Genomic DNA, 7,560 nt, shown 5'->3' with positions numbered 1-7,560 from the left:
TTTGTTGTTTAACGCCGCACACAGCAATATTATAGCTGTATGACGGCGGTCTGTTAATAATCGAGTCTGGACCAGAAAATACAGTGATTAATATCATGAGCATCTATCGACGCAATTGGGATACGATGACATGCATAAACCAAGTCACCGAGCCTGACTACCCGATCCCCTTAGTCGCCTCTTACGACAAGCATAGTCGCCTTTTACGGCAAGCATGGGTTGCGGAAGACATATTTTAACCCGGATGTTCACGGGTTGCATATAAGTTGGAATGAGTGCAATTCAACAGCTATGCAAGTTACTGAATCAGACAAACCAACGTTTGATCGGAGCAGTGTCCAGTACAGTCACATCAATAAGTCAGATCGCACATTTTCAAACACCCCTTCCTAAATATATTCGACAATATTAAGAGCATTAAGTACACTGGAACCGGAATGCAACGAAGTCAATCCAGGTTCGTCGTCGGTGTACGAAGCAATCACGGAGATTACCGAGTCGACACGAAAATGTGTTGTACCTCCACAGCGAAGCAGGGGCGTATATATGTATACCTCCACCTGGAATAGACCTGCATCTCGTGGGGATGCCTGACTACATTGCTGCAAGACGTGCGTATACACAGTTCCACGCCGTGCTGTCAGATATCGACCGTGGCTTCGGATCTGGATTTGTGTTTCTGCTGTGCGAGCAGACGACACGAAACTAGGCAGACGACAGCATGAAGAAGATTCAGCTCTCATCAGAGACAGGTAGGTAGTCTTTTTTAAACAGCTTACTTTGTGATTTGCAATCTGATACCAAAGCCATAGCTTGTTCATGGAAATTGGTAGTTGTAAATATGTTCGAAGTGGATGTGTTGTAAAAAGATAGTCAGGCCTGATCTGTGCAGGCGAACGTTTGGGGTAAGGTATCCCTTGGAACTCGTACACAACTCGCCTTCGTTCCAACCGTGACATAGTCAAGTGTTTACATGTCAGTAAGAACGTCCGGGTTTGATTCCCAAATACAGTATTGTGACGCCCTGTATGTGTATGTCCTTGTGTATGACAACAAGGGACGTGTAACTAAACAGAGTGCGCGTATATGGATGAAACTACCTGTAGCTGGGTGCACACATACAACTTCAAACTCTTTGTCGTAAATAAGTAAAGAAGGGTGTTGGGGTGGTGGGATTTTATTAAAAAAAAGACATTGTCCGAGAATATACCTTTAACAAATTATGCTTCAGTCTATAGGAAAAAAATGAAATTGCCTGCCTCAAAAATTACGTTGTTGCAAGTATGCAGCGGTATCTGAAAAATAATGCTTAGTCTCCATACAAAATCCCCCCCACCCCGAGTAAATCATTTGTATTATAATTTTCAATATAAGCAGGAATATATATATAAACCAAATGATCATATCTGTGTATAGATTGATTATCATCGATAGTAACAATGCATCTATCTGCAGGTAGAAATAATCGAATGATAATCATCAGGTTCCTTTGTTTACAATCTCAGTGTGTGGATAGATTTGACAATACCAGTTGATTATCGGATACGAAATAGTTAATCCCTAATGTGTCTGATGTTAAATCTACGAGAAGGTAAAACATAACACTACGATCGACACCACCACTTCAACCGAGGTGCACTAGGGCAAACCGGGTTCTACGTCCGTACGATCTCCTCGCTGTCTGTGCATGTCACTACTCAGACTGCAATGCAGTTGGGAAAACCGGGGTCTGATTCCGTACGATCTCCTCGCTGTCTGTGCACGTTGTACAGGTATAATGGAAGTAGCTATAGAGTTTCTTTGAAAGGAAAATACTTAGCATAATATCGATTAACATCAAATACTTTCACTGTCCTCAAGAGTAAGGAGGACGGAGTGATGCTCAGTATAAATTCTACGTGCTTATCTACATCAAGGTTATTTTAGTGGTGAGCTATATGGGTATATATGACATGCGTGGTTTATTCTTGAAAGCGTCTTCAGACACGTGTTTTATTACGCTATTATTGTGTGCTATCAACCTCAAATTGAATGTCTTATTATAATATTCTCGTGTTGAATACAAGACCTTAGTTGAATATTTGTTCTTTCCAAAGGGAAGGGCGATTCATTTTTAGAAATACCAACATCGATTTGTTTTCGACTTTAAGATTTAGATTTTTTTCTTAAAAGATGTTAATATTTCATATGCTGATAGACTATCAGTTTTTGTCTGTCAGGTTTGGGTAGCAATTTATGGCCCAACAGCTATATTTTCTAGTACATCATTAAATACTTAACACGATAGCATCTTTTTATAATCAGAATGTACAAATCAAACTGTTTTTAAAGAAGGCAGGATAGGCCGAATGTACATTCAAAGTACACCGAATGTACACTAACTAAAACTAAATGTACACTAAATGTACATTAAATATTGGCTGAATGTACGCTAAATGTACACTGAATGTACACGTTGTGTACACTGAATGCACGCTAAATATTCACTGAATATACACTAAATGTACACTAAAAATACAATGAATGGACACTTAATGTACACTGAATATACACTAAATGTACATTGAACGTACACTAAATATTCACTGAATGTACACTTAATGTCACGAACTGTGGAGATAGAGCTTTTTGAAAAGTATTGTGTGTTACCACACTACTACCTACAAAAAGAACTGCCATTTTAGCTTTTTATGGTGTTTATGTCCAACATATGTTCGCATACGTCATATGTTAATAGATGATCACAGTCGTACTATGTATGTCGCCTATCAAACTCACGGACATAGTGGCTTCGACGTCAGTCGTCGGATCTTGCCACTCACGTTATGTCATATTTGGAAATATTGACAGAATCAGATTCAGAATAATTCATTTCTCGTAAAAACAATAAACCGTGGTGTATGATAAAGTGCAAAGACAACGAAAAGTACAAGAAGATGTTATGAAAGTGGACATGTGACTTCATGCACCGACGGCAGGACAGACTGTCAGGCGCACGTTGTGTCATGCCATGGTTCACTATGGACCCACTCTTATAGTCGCCGTTGTTTGTTCTGGTTAAATGTTGAATCCATACAAGAAACGCTTGTCAGTTGATTATATATTGTTGTGAGCAGGACATGTTACACCGTAATATGACGCAATGAATTGGTCGTGAAGTACAATGTCTTACTGATTTATGAAAATCTATTACGCTCCCAAGTTTGATGGGTGTCTATTCACGAAGCTGGCTTAACTTAGATAATCTTAGCGACTTAGTACATAAAATACGACAATTTCCTTAAACATGCATATGTGTCTTGTCCGCCCTCTTGCTCGTTCAATCCTAGGACAGTTCCTCCTACCTTAGCGGTAATACAGATTCGGGGGCAAAAATGTTCTTCCCAGGACATGACATGATCGCGTTGTCATAGCACTTCATTCAGGCTAGTCAATCAAAGAAATATAGTAAACACGAAACGGTCGCTTATCGTAATATCAGCGAGCCTGGCCATCCGATCCCGTTAGTCGCCACTTACGACAAGCATGGGTTGCAGAAGACCAATTCCAACCCTGATCTTCACGGGTCTGATACTATTACTATAATGTGGTAGATACCCTTGTGCGCCCAGCAGGCCTATCCGCTTCACTGCAGATTACCAACTTCCGGACGTAGACCATCGTGTGGCATAGGTCATTAATCCCATTGTGATTATAAGATTTACAAGATTTACAAGATTCACCGACAGCTCCACAATTGCAGAATTTACAAAATCGTTCTTCAGAGTGAATTACAGGGCGAGAAGACCTATCTAATTCAGTTTGCTAATGGAAAAGTTCCACATCGAAACTTATTAATATATACGACGCTGCGACCAAATCTTACTGACCATCTGTTTGTATCACTAAATATTCCGCTTTGGGTTACCGACTGTAACTTTCACCAAAATGTAAAATTTCTTCTTGTAGTTTTGGTTTTGTGAAAGGCGAAGCCCAGCCTATGTCACCTCCCACTTCTAAATTTGGAGTCTCATTACCAAATGCAAGAAATTTTGGCAAGCATGATTTTGAACAGTGGTGATGCATTTAAATTGCTTGGTGTCCCGTGGGGACCCGGGCTACAATGTACCCCCAGCACCCCATTGCTGGTCGAAGGAGACGACCGAATTGGACAACCAGTGAAGATCCGGGTTAGAATTGATCATCAGCACCAAATGATTATGGTAAGAGGCGACTAGGGTGGTCCTGCTCATGATTGATGCTCACGATGTCAATCACTGGATTGTGTAGACCAGGCAGATTATTTACAGACCGCCGTCATATAGCTGGAATATTGCTGAGTGCGGCTTTAAATAACAAACAAACAAAAAATGAACATGAAATTGTTTTACAGTACAGGATCGGTACTGTTAAGCTCAGTTATATTTGACATAAGCGATACACAGGAAAATACTATAATTGCCATATTTCTGCTGATAGTTAATTTCGTAATAGGCCAATACCCAAGTATTCGTTATAGACGGGGACGGTTGGGTATCCTAGTGGTTAAAGCGTTCACTCACGCCGAAGACACGGGTTCGAATTCCCACATGGGTACAATGTGTGAAGCCCATTTCTGGTGTCCCCCGCCGTGATATTGCTGAAATACCGTGATATAACTGGAATACTGTTAAAGCGGCGTTAAACCCACCTCACTCACTCACTCACTCACTCACTCACTCACTCACTCACTCACTCACTCACTCACTCACTCACTCACTCACTCACTCACTCACTCACTCACTCACTCACTCACTCACTCACTCACTCACTCACTCACTCACTCACTCACTCACTCACTCACTCACTCACTCACTCACTCACTCACTCACTCACTCACTCACTCACTCACTCACTCACTCACTCACTCACTCACTCACTCACTCACTCACTCACTCACTCACTCACTCACTCACTCACTCACTCACTCACTCACTCACTCACTCACTCACTCACTCACTCACTCACTCACTCACTCACTCACTCACTCACTCACTCACTCACTCACTCACTCACTCACTCACTCACTCACTCACTCACTCACTCACTCACTCACTCACTCACTCACTCACTCACTCACTCACTCACTCACTCACTCACTCACTCACTCACTCACTCACTCACTCACTCACTCACTCACTCACTCACTCACTCACTCACTCACTCACTCACTCACTCACTCACTCACTCACTCACTCACTCACTCACTCACTCACTCACTCACTCACTCACTCACTCACTCACTCACTCACTCACTCACTCACTCACTCACTCACTCACTCACTCACTCACTCACTCACTCACTCACTCACTCACTCACTCACTCACTCACTCACTCACTCACTCACTCACTCACCCACCCACCCACCCACCCACTCACCAAACATGTGCTGGCGATCTATAACAGAAATATTTGCTTCCTTGCATCGAAACATATTTTGGATCAGCACATGACACCAACTGAGACACTCTTCTGTGTTAATGATAATTCACGTGCTTCCTGAGTGAAATTAACCATGACGCGAAGTATCGACTAGAACTGCCTTTTTCATTGCCTGTTGGCGGACACTTACGTGTTTAGATCGCATGGGCGATGAGATAGACGCTGCATAAAACTAATAATAACTGGCCTCTGTTTTCATAAGCCTTGTACGAGACTTTCCAATCAGATCAATCTTATTATCATCGATTCCTCGTCGATTTGACACACAAACAAACATTTGCTTTGTGTATCAGTAATGATTGATATTATTGCTTTTTTTAATCCCGAGTAAGCACTAATAGGGATCGTGGATACCAAAAGACTAATTAGGTCGGAAGTGGTGTTAAGCATTGTAAAGAGATTAGTTAGCAAGTACATGTAGTCCCCCAATAGTCAGTTCATTGGCGTAACTTGAACCTTTTCTTGTCGTATACGAAAGCTAGATTGTACCGTTTGTATCGAACAAGTCATGTTTCATTATTTCTAAGTAATTTTACCCGTTGTTTTTCCGATAATGGACAGAAGATTCTGCAGGAATGTCATTCTTATTCTTCCCAATATATGACTTGTGGGCGCATTCTTGACGTTTTTGTTATGACGTTGATATAGCCTAATTATTTAAGTAAATGTTGTCTTCCGCCGTATTTTTTCTGGTGTGTCTGTGTGTGTGTGTGTGTGTGTGTCTATGTCTATGTCTATGTAGTATCGTGGACCAATACAAGCGTGGAGTATCGTGGACCAATACAAGCGTGGAGTACCGGGGACCAATACAAGCGTGGAGTACCGGGGACCAATACAAGCGTGGAGTACAGGGGACCAATACAAGCGTGGAGTACCGGGGACCAATACAAGCGTGGAGTACTCGGGGACCAATACAAGCGTGGAGTACCGGGGACCAATACAAGCCTGAATACCGGGGACCAATACAAGAATGAATACCGGTGACCTGCACGAGCGTGGAGTAACGGGGACCAATACAAGCGTAAATACCGGGGTCCAATACAAGCGTGGAGTACCGGGGACCAATACAAGCGTGAATACTGGGGACCAATACAAGCATGAATACCGGGGACCTAATGTGACGCCGAATCCCTACCGGATTCCTCAATTAAAGGAAGCCACAGGAAGATACCCAAAGGCAGGACCACTTATGTAGCATGTGACCTACATACGTCATAATGTAATTTCCCTTATGCACCAATGTTATAACTACCAGTACAACACGTTGATTGTAAAACAAAGACTGAGGGTCACAAAAATTACTTGATCCTAAAAATAGTACAATAATATAAAGCTGGTTTGCATTAAGCAGTGCTTGGAAGGTACACTCGATAATGTACTCCCTACCCGGTTAGTCTCCCCTTACGACAAGCGTAGTCGCCTTTTACGACAACCATGGGTTGCTGAAGACGTATTCAAACCCGGATCATCACTTCAGAAACGAAGCTTTGATGGGTTCGGGGTATTTATCCTCATAAAAATGGAGATTTAGTACCCTGAATAACGAGGATGATGTGGTTATGGATGGAACTACATGGGTGTGTATCAATGATGTATGGTCGTTTATAAGGTTAATTTGTCCTGCTGTTGATGTGCCATTATTTCCGATTTGCCCTTATCAGATCCGCGTCCGTCGACGATTAATCAATACAGACATTAGTCCTTGAACGCTATATAGCTGGACACCCGCCTACGCTGTCATACAAAACAAGGCCCTGACTATCCAGTCGAACATTTGTATACAGTATGTTTAAAGGTTCTACTACACCAAATCAGAACCAGCCTTCAGTGCAGATCGAGAGATATCCGTAGGCTGTGATTGGAGGATATTCTGTAAGATTTTTATGTCTTTCAAATGTACATCCATCCAGTTATTAAAACTGACCATGTTTTTTCTATATTTAGTACTGTCTTTTTCAACATGATGACTTATGCTGAATGTGACCACAGCTATTTTCAAGTAGGTGACATTTGGTGCGAAACTGGGAGTGGTGCGTTTAGCTTCCTGTACTCGGAAAAGGAGCTGGCTAAGGTAGTCATGTTTTATTTTTTTTATTGCT

General features: G+C 41.9%; 1 protein-coding gene across 1 annotated transcript in view; it reads left to right on the top strand.

The window, feature by feature from the left end:
- Nucleotides 1-597: 597 nt before the first annotated feature.
- LOC124110851 (globin C, coelomic-like) overlaps nucleotides 598-7,560 on the top strand; it is a 51,629-nt gene continuing 44,666 nt past the window's right edge. The window contains exon 1 of the mRNA XM_046470322.2: nucleotides 598-752. The gene's annotated coding sequence lies outside the window, so the exon portion shown is untranslated. The remainder of the gene's footprint in view (nucleotides 753-7,560) is intronic.

Source organism: Haliotis rufescens, unplaced genomic scaffold, assembly GCF_023055435.1.
Source record: "Haliotis rufescens isolate VD_foot unplaced genomic scaffold, xgHalRufe1.0.p SCAF_5, whole genome shotgun sequence".
Classification (NCBI taxonomy): domain Eukaryota; kingdom Metazoa; phylum Mollusca; class Gastropoda; order Lepetellida; family Haliotidae; genus Haliotis; species Haliotis rufescens.
The sequence above is the reverse complement of the archived record's forward strand: the minus strand, read 5'-3'. Positions and strand labels throughout refer to the sequence as shown.